Consider the following 12,500-nt stretch of genomic DNA (forward strand, 5'->3'; position numbering starts at 1 on the left):
TGTCTAACAATTAAGTTTGTTTTTATCATGATATATAATAATTTTTAAAAGATTCTGTGTAGTGAGTTTCAGCAATATCTTTCAGCTCTAGGCAGGGATGAAATACCGACAGTACATTTTCGTGCTGCGGAGGGATTTTCATCTCGGATCCGTTTACAGCAAGGGAAGTATCTAGTTCTGTAAAGGGATCCCTGGATAGAGTAGATTAATGTGACCGGCCCTTTAGGCACATACAAGTAGTGACAATTGAGTTTAGAATTGGCTATACTCCCGATAGTGGTCGTCTGTGATTGTGGAGATGTCAGTGAATGTCATGGTAATGAAGTTTGGTATAAAAGGAAAAGATACATTATACTAATATATATGAAAAAGTGAGTGAGCAGTGAATTAAAGTTAAAGCTTAATCATAAACTGGATGGGCTCACTGAGCCCATCCAGTTTATGATTAATCAGTCAAGGTAGGACGGGTAATTATTAGAAGATTGTGTCCTGTCTAAGCACCAGATAAAGCAGATATTGAAATTTTTATATGAAAATATTCCAAACAAGAACTTATGAAGATAATTGACAGATAGAAAACTCGAAAACATGTCCCTGATCTTGAAGCACAATAATCTACTAGTCTTCCCTAATTCGTAACAGATTTTACTACAGTTATCATTGTGATCTTATGATAATTAAGATGGCCATGATTACCATGATTATGTTTTTTTTTGTTTTTTTTTCTTACGATCACTATCATTAATTTCAACAAATTTTACTAATTGTCCTTATTTGTGATGGGACAACGATTATAATACTTTACAGACATCACTATTCGCAATGCTGTAGAAACTATGAGGATGCCCTGCAGCAACCTTCTCTGGTCCCGTATCCCAGCAAGACGGATGGTCTGACCCTGGCCCGGTGTCACTGACACAGGCCCCGTGAGTGCCGGTCATTTCCAAATTTGCCTATGCGTTTTTTTTTTGTTTTTTTTTTTCCAGAGTATGACATCAAATGAAGTAACACTGCTTCCATGATTTGGTAGCGAGATGTGAATCTTAGTTCAAAACTTACTCGCCTAGATCTTAGTTTTAAGATCACATTGCATTCATTACGTCATTGATTAATTTTTTTCATTTAATGTTATTCATACGTTATCTATTAGTATATTTGTTTAGTTTCCTATGTGAATTATTTTTCAATTTTCCATTCTCACTTCTGCTCACTAGTCATGCGTTATTTCATAATTTGTTAATCATAAATATCCGTTCTCATTTCTCGACCTTCCATTGTTACAAATGCCCCCACTTTTTTTCCTTTTAAATGAAAATTAAAATTACTCATCTCTCTCCTTCGCAGGATTATTGAAAACAGAGGCGTTCGAGGAGGCTGGCACTCCGTGTAACACAGACTAATGCCTCGACAGCGAGAGAACTTAATAGAGAGATTGAGCGCAAGATGTTTGTATTCCTTCGCTTATCCTGTCGCACAATGTTTTAAATAAAACAAGTGGAAATTAAAAGATGCTTTCAATATATCAACAAGCTAAAATGAAAACAAAATGACGCTGTAGAGACCAGGTTAAAATAATTAAAATAAAATGTAAAATAAAATATGATCCAACGACGTCCTACTTCGCAGTTTTTCTCTCGAGACAACGCTTAAAGGTTTTCGACAAGTTTATCCGCGTTATGCTTGCTGTTATACACCTATCCGGTCCACCCATTTGTTCTCTGGCCTTGAACTGTCCTCTTCTCCAATTGCCAGTAAACTAGTTCTGTGGCTCAAAAATAATGCATTGGCACTATACCCATTTGTTGGTCCTTTGTTGACCTTTCCTATGGCTCCGCTTCATTATCAGCATAACTACAAAAGCATATGAGGTATACTTATAACCTCACAGACTCAAAAATATCAAAGGCAGGGTTGTGTGTCTTGGTCTATTGATATTTTACAGGCACTAAGACGAGTGATTGCCTGTGATCATAGGAATAATCCAGCTGTCTATGAGTCGGGCTGCATGTGAACGTGGGACGGTGGGTACCATAAGATGCTAAACTTCAAGAATCAAGCAACATACACTTTCTTATAAATAACAATGGGTGTAATAAAAAAAAAAAAAAAAAAAAGCTTGTAAGAAATACATTTGAAAGTCTCGCAAGGCTATGGCCTTGCGAAGCGAATAGTAACTTCTGTATATATATATTTTTATATATATATATATATATATATATATATATATATATATATATATATATATATATATTTTTTTTTTTTTTTTTTTTTTTTTTTTTTTTTTTTATTATTATTATTTCAAAATTAAAGATACCTCGAAATAATTTTGTGTGTGTGTGTGTGTGTGTGTGTGTGTGTGTGTGTGTGTGTGTGTACATACATTTATATATACATATATAAATATTATAAATATGCGTATCTATATATTACTGAAAACCATCATAGAGGCGTTAGTAGAGGCTTGCGCTCCGTGTAACACAGAGTGATGCCTCGACAGCGAGAGAACTCAATAGAGAGAAGGGTGGATGCGAATGGTTCTGAGTGTTGGGTGTTGAAGTAGATAGACAAGAAAAAGATCAATAGTTTTGAAATGTGGTGTTACAGACGAGTACTGCATATTAGCTGGACAGAAAAGAAGACGAATGATGAAGTGCTGAGAAAAATGAATTGTAAAGACCGACTGTTGGACATCTTGAACAAAAGGAAATTAAAGTTTATTGGTCATGTAATGAGAAGTAAAAGTATTGAGAAAAACTTGCTGACAGGGATGGTGATAGGAAACAGAGGAAGAGGCAAACCGAAGACAAGACTGAGCGACAATATCAAAGATATTTGTGGGCTGTCGATGGTACAAGTGGAAAGAAAAGCGTAAGATCGAGTTTAGTGGCGAAGGATGGTGGAGAGGTCCACGGCTGCTCAAACATGAGCATACCGTTATTGATGATGATATATATATATATGCATATATATATATATATATATTATATATATATATATATATATATATATACATGTAAACTCATAAATGCGTCACTTCAAACCTCGATGATGCTTTACCTGAAATTAACACTACTACTATCATATTATTCTAATGGTTTTCTATTGATTTTATTGTTATAAGAAAATACTCATAAATATGTGTCACTCTGTAATTAAAAACTTATACTAGCATAATAAGTATTCTAGTACTCAATTTTATGTATAGAAATAAAAAATATATAAATTGTGTTAATCAAACTATGATAACACTATGCTTCGTAGCGACCACGTGCCAGCATCAATCTATCAGTTTTAGGAGTTTCGGGATATGTGGATAGATAAATATGTGTATAAACATGAATTTAAATATATGTATAAACACATACATTTATAATCATCTATGTACTTATAAAATATATATGCGTATATATATGAATTATGCATGTTGAATAAGAGTAATTCATTCATGTATAAAAGTAAATTTTCTTCATAATTACAATTCAAATTGTTTAAATTAACCCCTTTAAAAATATAGAAACACAAGTTAAGGAAAAAATTTTAAGACTTCAATTAATACATTTGATGTTTCTGCGGACTTACTACAAACCAAATCACAATCTTCTAAAATAGGTATTTATAAATTTTATATAGATTGTATATATACATATACACATACATATTTATGTAATATATATATATATATATATATATATATAATATATATATATATATACAAGTACATATATTTCTATATAAATATAAATGTCTGTATCTACACACATTAGTCCTGGGTAAGACAATAAACTGCACCCTAGGGTTCCCTTGAACAAGGATAGCACCCTATTAGCTCCCTATACCAGGGTTGCGGTGAAACTGTCGGCAGCAGGGCAGTGGATATCTGGTGAAAACACCATCAGTTCTACTGATTACTGGTTTCACCAAATAATATGTCTGGCGTATTACAGTGTAACTGTTTTAAAAGCGGCAGAGATAGTTCCTCCTAATTAGTTGGAGACTGCGAGTTGAGAAGGAGCATGGGGGATTCCACTCAACTTTTATTTTCTCCTGACAAACCTCTACACCAATGATTAAATACAGAAACGATAATTCATACCACATCGCCCGTCGCGTGGGTTATCAAGGGGCGCGTTAGTTAGTGGGCAACCAGGCTGACAATGTTAAACATGCATCTGGAAGACAAAGAAGATAAAGAAAACAGGTCCAATTAAGAAACACATTAAAAATCGGAACGTGGAACGTAAGGAAAATGAAAGAGATGGGTAAATTACATACTGTCTGTAACAAAATGGATAGATACAACATTCAAATACTAGAATCAGTGAGATCAATTGGAAAGGTAATGGAAGTTTCAAAACTAAAGAAAACAAGACAGTTCTTTTTTCTGGAAAAGAAGAAGGAAATTATAGCCACGGAGTTGCTATGATTCTCACGAAAAAAACTGCAAATGCACTAATTGGGTACAGCCCAATAAATGATCGCATTTTAAAGTCAGAATCAAGCAAAACCTCATAATATTAGTATTATACAATGCTACGCACCAACTAATATTGCAAGTGATGAAGAAATGGACATTTTTTATAACTCTCTCCAAGATACTTTAGACACAATCCCTAACAGAGATGTAAAAATAATCATGGGAGACCTCAACGCCAAAGTAGGAAAAAATAATCTAAAAAATTACACCTGTGGAAAATTCGGCCTTGGAGATATAAATGAAAGAGGTAAATTTGATTGAATTCTGTAGTACAAATAATTTAGTTATAGCCAATACATTGTTCCAACACCACCCAAGACACTTGTACACGTGGTTTTCACCAGACAAAAGAACACGAAACCAAATTGACTACATTGTGCTGAACCAAAAATGGAAGAGTTGCATAAAAATGCCAAAACAAGACCTGGTGCCGACTGCAACAGTGACCACCAACTACTAACTATCGACTTTAAAATAAGACTCAAAAAGATGGAACGTCCAACACCACCTCTAAAGCTCGACTACAAAACTCTTGATAACAATTACAGAATTGCAGTGTCAAACAAATTTGAAATACTCAATCAATGTGAAGATGATAAAACACCAAATGAGTTGTGGGAAGAAGGAAAAGAACTCCTGCTGAGCACTGCTTAAGAAACTAAAAAAAAAAAACCCCCTGGATACTGAAAAAAACAAGTGAAATTGAAACAAGAAGATGCCTAAAATAAAAAGGTATCAATAATCCAGTTGAAAAAGTAATCTACAAAAAACAAAATACAAAAATTCAAAGATTATTGCGACAAGATAAGGAAAAATATTTAAATGAACATTGCCAGAGAATTGAAAACTGTTCTATAAATAAGACAACTAAAGAACTCTACCAAGGAGTACGAAACATCACACGAAAATTTAAACCTACAATGGACACTATCAAAACTGAAGATGGACTTGTTTATGTGATGGAAAAGAAGTCAAAGATAGATGGAATCAATATTGTTCCAACTTATACAAAAAGAATAAAGATCTAACAACAACATTAATTAGACTCAATGACAGCGAGGATGAACCACCGCCACTGCTGGACGAAGTTATAAAAGCCATAAAAGAAGTAAAGAATAACAAGAGCCCCGGAATAGATGAAATAACAGCAGAACTAATTAAGAATGCTGGCGAAAGTGTTGAATACTTCTTCTACAAACTCTGTACAAAAATATGGAATGAAAGAAAATGGCCAGAAGACTGGGTAAAATTCAGTCTTTACTCCCATACCTAAAAAAGGTGACGCACTCCAATGCAACAATATAGACAATTGCCTTAATAAGTCACAGCAGCAAAATTTTTTTGAAATTATTGCTGAAAGAATGAAGTTGAAGTTAAGAGAGGAAATTGCAGACGAACAAGCGGGTTTTCGCCCTGGAAAAGGTACCAGAAACCAGATTCTAAATTTAAAATTGATCATAGAGAAAAACAGAGAACATCAAAAAGACCTATACCTGTGTTTCATTGATTATGTGAATGCTTTTGATACTGTTGATCACGATATCCTCTGGAATAACATGTACGATATGAAGTTTCCAAACACATCATCCAATTATAAATGCCTTGTATGACCAACAACAAGCAGCTGTAAGAACCACTTATGGGTTAACAGAATGGTTCGAAGTCAAACAAGGAGTACGACAGGGTTGCATTCTGTCTCCGCACCTCTTTAATATATATTCTGAAACAATTATGAGAGGTGCTCTAGAGAATTTTGAAGGAACTGTGGATGTTGGAGGATACAAAATATCAAATCTGAGGTACGCCGATGATATAGTTTTTGATTGCCAGCAGTATCACTGAACTACAACAACTACTGGATAAAGTTAGAGAGGCAAGCGAAAATGCTGGCTTATTTCTTAATGCCAAGAAAACTAAGATCATGAAGATTCAAAGATAACCGGCAATGACAATGATGAACATGTTACAATCAATGGAATGATTGTGGAAAATGTGAAAGAGTTCACTTATCTTGGAGCTGTTTTAACTAATACATATGATGATTCACCGGAGATAATAAGAAGAATTACCATTGCCAAAAGCGCCACAATTGCTCTCAATAACATCTGGAAAGACCGAAGCATTACCTTACGGACAAAGCTGAGGTTTATTGAACTCATTAGTTTTCCCAATTGCATCATATGGTTCTGAGTGTTGGGTGTTGAAGTAGATAGACAAGAAAAAGATCAATAGTTTTGAAATGTGGTGTTACAGATGAGTACTGCGTATTAGCTGGACAGAGATGAAGTGCTGAGAAAAATAAATTGTAAAGACCGACTGTTGGACATCTTGAACAAGAGGAAATTAAAGTTTATTGGTCATGTAATGAGAAGTAAAAGTATTGAGAAAAACTTGCTGACAGGGATGGTGATAGGAAACAGAGGAAGAGGCAAACCAAAGACAAGACTGAGCGACAATATCAAAGATATTTGCGGGCTGTCGATGGTACAAGCGGAAAGAAAAGCGTAAGATCGAGTTTAGTGGCGAAGGATGGTGGAGAGGTCCACGGCTGCTCAAACATGAGCATACCGTTATTGATGATGATGATACATATATATGTAGGCCGCGGTGGCCGAGTGGTTAGAGCATCGGACTCAAGACTGTCACGACGGCAATCTGAGTTCGAGGGTTCGAGTCACCGTCCGGCGCGTTGTTCTCTTGGGCAAGGAACTTCACCTCGATTGCCTACCTAGCCACTGGGTGGCCAAGCCAGCCCAAGTCAGTGCTGGTCCCAAGCCCGGATAAAATAGAGAGAATGATTACCTAAAAGGTAACACCGGCACTCTCCGTGGAAAGGAACTGGGGACCCTACCACGTACTCACTCCAAGAGCATCACAAAATGAAAACTACAGTTAAGTATCATGCTGTGACCACGGCGACTCAGACATGAACCTACCGTTAAAAAAAAAAAAAAAAAAAAAAAAAAAAAAAAAAAAAAAAAAAAAAAAAAACATATATACATACACACACACACACACACACACACACACACACACACACACACACACACACACACACACACACACACACACACACACACATACACATACCACATCGCCCGTCGCGTGGGTTATCAAGGGACGCGTTGTTCAGTGGGCAACAAGGCTGACAATGTTAAATATGCATCTGGAAGACAAAGAAGACAAAGAAAACATGTCCAATTAAGAAACACATTAAAAATCGGAACATGGAACGTAAGGAAAATGAAGAGATGGGTAAATTACATACTGTCTGTAAGGAAATGGATAGATACAACATTCAAATACTAGGAATCAGTGAGACCATTTGGAAAAGTAATGGAAGTTTCAAAACTAAAGAAAACATAGAATATAGAATAGCCAGATGGGAAGAATTTTTGAAAACTTCCATACCTCTTCAGGACAGAGTTCGGAAGAATATCTGTCTTTAGTGCTTTGAAGCCTTCCGGAAGTACTTTAAATATCACAGTGATAGTAATTTCTGAACTAATGCGTATCTATACAGGAGGCAAGACTCCAGCCCAGAACGTTTCAAGACCATTCATGAAAGAAACAGTTTTCTTATAGTCAAACACCTGATCAAGAAGTCTTGTCCGTCTCGCCGTATTGTACGTTACGTACCCGACATTTGATCCAGAGTCTATCGGAAATGAACAACGTACTCCGTTTACCTTGCAAGGCACTTCATATTCACCGGCCAAAAATACACCGGGATACTTCTCACTAAAACCTTTCTTAACAGGGCAAGGTAACATGCGAACAATTCTTTCGCTTTCTGGCTTAGTATATTTACACTATCCCCTTGCAAGTTCAATATTTTTATTATATATATATATTTTTTTTCTTTTTTCTTTTTTTTCAACAACATAAAGACTGGCTTTAGAATATGTCACGACTGCGTCACGATGTCTAATAAACTTGGGAGACGATCACAGACAATAGATTCTCATTATCCGCGTAGATACTCCAGGATTGGGGCAAAAAAGCCTTTAAAGGTGGCTGGCCTGCTTCCCCATATGGCTCGCCTGATCCAGACCAAAAAGGCGTACATTTTTTATTTGAGTCCGGTTCCGTGATTGCTGTTGGGCATCACTATATCATACGAGCCATCCTTATGAAAACTTATCACAGAATCTAGTAGGACCAGAATTCCTAGAATCACGTCCTTATTTAGGCTCCAACTTGGGCATATTGTGATAAACCCACATATTTCTCTTCCCAGTGACTTGATGCAAACGTCATCGGGTCTATATTATAAGATTCCAGATTATCTGGTTTCAAAGTAAGTTATTTTCCTGGAAGAAATATCTTCCAGGGGCAAATCAAGTTTCTTCGCGTCATCCAAGCACATGACCACGAAGATACTAGTACCAGTGTCTATCAATGCTTCGATATCATGGCCATTAATGTTAGCCATCGTTGTCATAAATTCAGTACATACTGCTTTGCGGTCATAGCGAAATGTTAGAGTGCTTTCCTATAAGTCCAAGACGCAGCAGAATCTCTTGAGGAGGTCTAAACCTAATAAGTTATCTTTCATACCGGAAACAGTGAATTCCCACTCAAAATACTACCCCGAAAGATAGAAAATTAATGTTATAGAGCCGTAACCAGGAGTGTCTGTATCTGTGACACGACTTTCGAGACCCCACATTTTTACTTGCATGGGGGTAACCTATGAACACCTACATCCAGTATCTACGACAAAAGTTGTCAGTTCGCCCTCAACCAAAATTCTGACACGGGGACTGAGATCAGTTTTTGTGCAGAAAACATCGTATGTCACCTCCTTGAATTATTGTTCCGATGTGTCTTCGTTGCTATCGTATTCCGATGTCTCTTCGTCGCCATAGAATTCCGATGTCTCTTCGTCGCCATAGAATTCCGATGTGTCTTCGTCGCCATATTCTGGGTCCTCGCCTTCCAGGTTTTCTTGACTCATGACTCCGATTCTCTTGTTTCCTCTCTCTCCGATCCTTTGCGAATCGGCTGCCTAATTTTTTCTCCCTTCGAGTACCTTGCGTCTTCGCAAGAAGCTTATTTACTAAATGAGTGCCTGTGCGTATTATTATGTGTATGTGTGTGTGTGCGCGTGTGTGCGTGTTTGTGTGTGTGTATGTATGTGCGTGCTTGTGTGTATCTGTGTGTGTCTGTGTGTGTGTGCGCGTGTGCGTGCGTGTGTGTGTGTGTGGGCGTGTGTGTGCATGCGTGCGTGAGCGTGCGTGCGCGTGTGTTTGTGTTAGTGTTAGTGTTTATGTGTGTATGTGTGTGCGTGCGTGCGCGTGTGTGTGCGCGTGTGTGCGTGTTTGTGTGTGTGTATGTATGTGCGTGCTTGTGTGTATCTGTGTGTGTGTGTGTGTGCGCGTGCGCGTGCGTGCGCGTGCGTGCTCGCGTGTATTTGTGTTAGTGTCAGTGTGTGTGCATGCGTGCGTGAGCGTGCGTGCGCGCGTGTTTGTGTTAGTGTGTGTGTGTGTGTGTGTGTGTGTGTGTGTGTGTGTGTGTGTGTGTGTGTGTGTGTGTGTGTGTGTGTGTGTGTGTGTGTGTGTGTCTGTGCGTGCGTGCGTACGTGCGTGCGTGTGTTTGTGTTAGTGTGTGTGTGTGTGTGTGTGTGTGTGTGTGTGTGTGTGTGTGTGTGTGTGTGTGTGTGTGTGTGTGTGTGTGTGTGTGTGCGTGCGTGCGCTCGTGTGTTTGTGTTAGTGTTAGTGTGTGTGTGTGTGTGTGTGTGTGTGTGTGTGTGTGTGTGTGTGTGTGTGTGTGTGTGTGTGTGTGTGTGTGTGTGTTTGTGTTTGTGTGTGTGTGTTTGAGTGTGTGGTGTGAGTGTGTGTGTGTGTGTGTGTGTGTGTGTGTGTGTGTGTGTGTGTGTGTGTGGTGTGTGTGTGTGTGTGTGTGTGTGTGAGAGAGAGAGAGAGAGAGAGAGAGGAGAGAGAGAGAGAGAGAGAGAGAGAGAGAGAGAGAGAGAGAGAGAGAGAGAGAGAGTGCGCGCGCGCATGAACTAAAACTACTCATTTATTAATGAGTTTATTCATTAATACAGGACATATAAATATATCTTGATACAATAACTTCAAGGGTATTTGATTTCACATGCCACTGCAAATTACCTGACACTCACACATGCTCCAGTATTACAATGGATCACGGTCACAATACAAAGACATATCACATTCACAATTCAACAATCCCTAAATCTTATTCAGTTTCATAAGATTTATTCCATTTTAAAATATCGACACATTAAGAAAAAAAAATTAGATACATCATCCCTTTCCTACACATCATTTATTCCTTATATACAAACATGAAGGGACTCTTACTTATATTTCCTTTAATTTTCGTCTAGAATTTGAAGCAAAACCAACAATGGCACAAGTAGGGTGTCACCACAAACTACGTAATTTCAAATCGTAAGGCAAAACTGGTTTAGGTTAGACAATGGGAAATTTTAAGAACACTGATAATATGGAACTTGTTACCCAGCGTATGTGGGGAGTTTCACGTTATTATGTTATATGTATATATTTATATATAAAAAAGGTTATTTGTACAGTAGATATCTAACAATAATGTTACATCTGATACTGTGAGATCCATTAATTTAAGTGTGTGTAAAAAGTGCACAAAAACAAAATCACGAAACCATTATTACTAAAAGTTGCAATTACTGAAGGTCATTCTCGCATTTCATTTAATTGAAAAAGGCCCACAATCTATCAGGAATCAGCAGAGTTATGCAAGGAACGCGACTGTTGTAGTTGTAGTGGTAGGAAGATAATAGTTATAACACTGATGATCATAATATCAGTAATAGTAACGACACTAATGATAATGATAATAACGATAATTACTATTGAGTAATAGTAATAATAATAATAATAAAATAACAGTAATAGTAATAGTAATAGTAATAATAATAGTAATAATAATAACAATAATAATAATAATAATAATAATAATAATAATAATAATAATAATAATAATAATAATAATAATAATAATAATAGTAATAATAGTAATAGTATTAGTGATAGTAATAGTAATAATAATCATATAAATAGTGATGAAACAGTGAATATACAAATGGATAAACGATCATATTCGCAGCAACAGTAATAGTAACAGTGTCAATACCATTAACAATAAAAATAGATTCATCTCTTGTTAAATACACATCTAACATACACACTGTGTTAGAGGTTCCAAAACCACATAGCACCAAATATTTTTATGACTGGTCGACTCCAGTCTCCCAAGGCCTGAGTTGTCTCTACTCGAGCACCTTACACAACTGGTAGATTGTAATGTGCACTGTGAATGCGGGCGAGGAGAGAAGAGAGAAGGGAGAGGAAGATGGAGAGGGATACAGACAAAGACAGGGAAGGAGGGAAGGAAAGAGAGAAAGGAAAAGGGAGAGGGAGAGGAAAAGGGAGAGGGAGAAGGAGAAGGAAGTGAAGGACGAAACGGGGAGGGAGGGAAGGGGGGAGAGAGAGAGAGAGAGAGAGAGAGAGAGAGAGAGAGAGAGAGAGAGAGAGAGAGAGAGAGAGAGAGAGAGAGAGAGAGAGAGAGAGAGAGAGAGAGAGAGAGAGAGAGAGAGAGAGAGAGAGAGAGAGAGAGAGAGAGAGAGAGTACAGTACAGTACAGGTAATGGGGGGCGTGGTAGCAAGAAAAGGATAAAAATGAAAACAGTTCAGGAGCATATTAATCACTTGTGGTGAATAAAGTGGCTTGAAAGCAACTTCTTTTTGGCACATGAGGAACTATTACAGTTATCCTTATAATGTATTATAGAAAACGTTTTCACCTGAAGCACAAACTACTGCAGATCCTTTTGGTTTACATTTTTATTACTTCTATTCCAATAGACGCAGTAATTAGAAGAGTTCATATAGCTATTATTATTTACAAAATTAATCTTTTAATACAAATAGTATGACATTCTATTCTACCCATACGTTTATTAACTGACAAATAACTATTACCAAGCTGTGTTTACCAGGAAAAGGGAATTTCA

The 12,500-nt window shown here is 37.0% G+C and overlaps 1 protein-coding gene across 1 annotated transcript in view; it reads right to left on the minus strand.

Annotated features, from left to right (window-relative positions):
- Positions 1 to 12,236: 12,236 nt before the first annotated feature.
- LOC119598554 overlaps positions 12,237 to 12,500 on the minus strand; it is a 2,594-nt gene continuing 2,330 nt past the window's right edge. Inside the window, exon 2 of the mRNA XM_037948185.1 lies at positions 12,237 to 12,500. This exon is cut by the window's right edge and continues 1,175 nt beyond it. The gene's annotated coding sequence lies outside the window, so the exon portion shown is untranslated.

Source organism: Penaeus monodon, chromosome 41 (assembly GCF_015228065.2).
Source record: "Penaeus monodon isolate SGIC_2016 chromosome 41, NSTDA_Pmon_1, whole genome shotgun sequence".
NCBI classification, from domain to species: Eukaryota; Metazoa; Arthropoda; class Malacostraca; order Decapoda; family Penaeidae; genus Penaeus; species Penaeus monodon.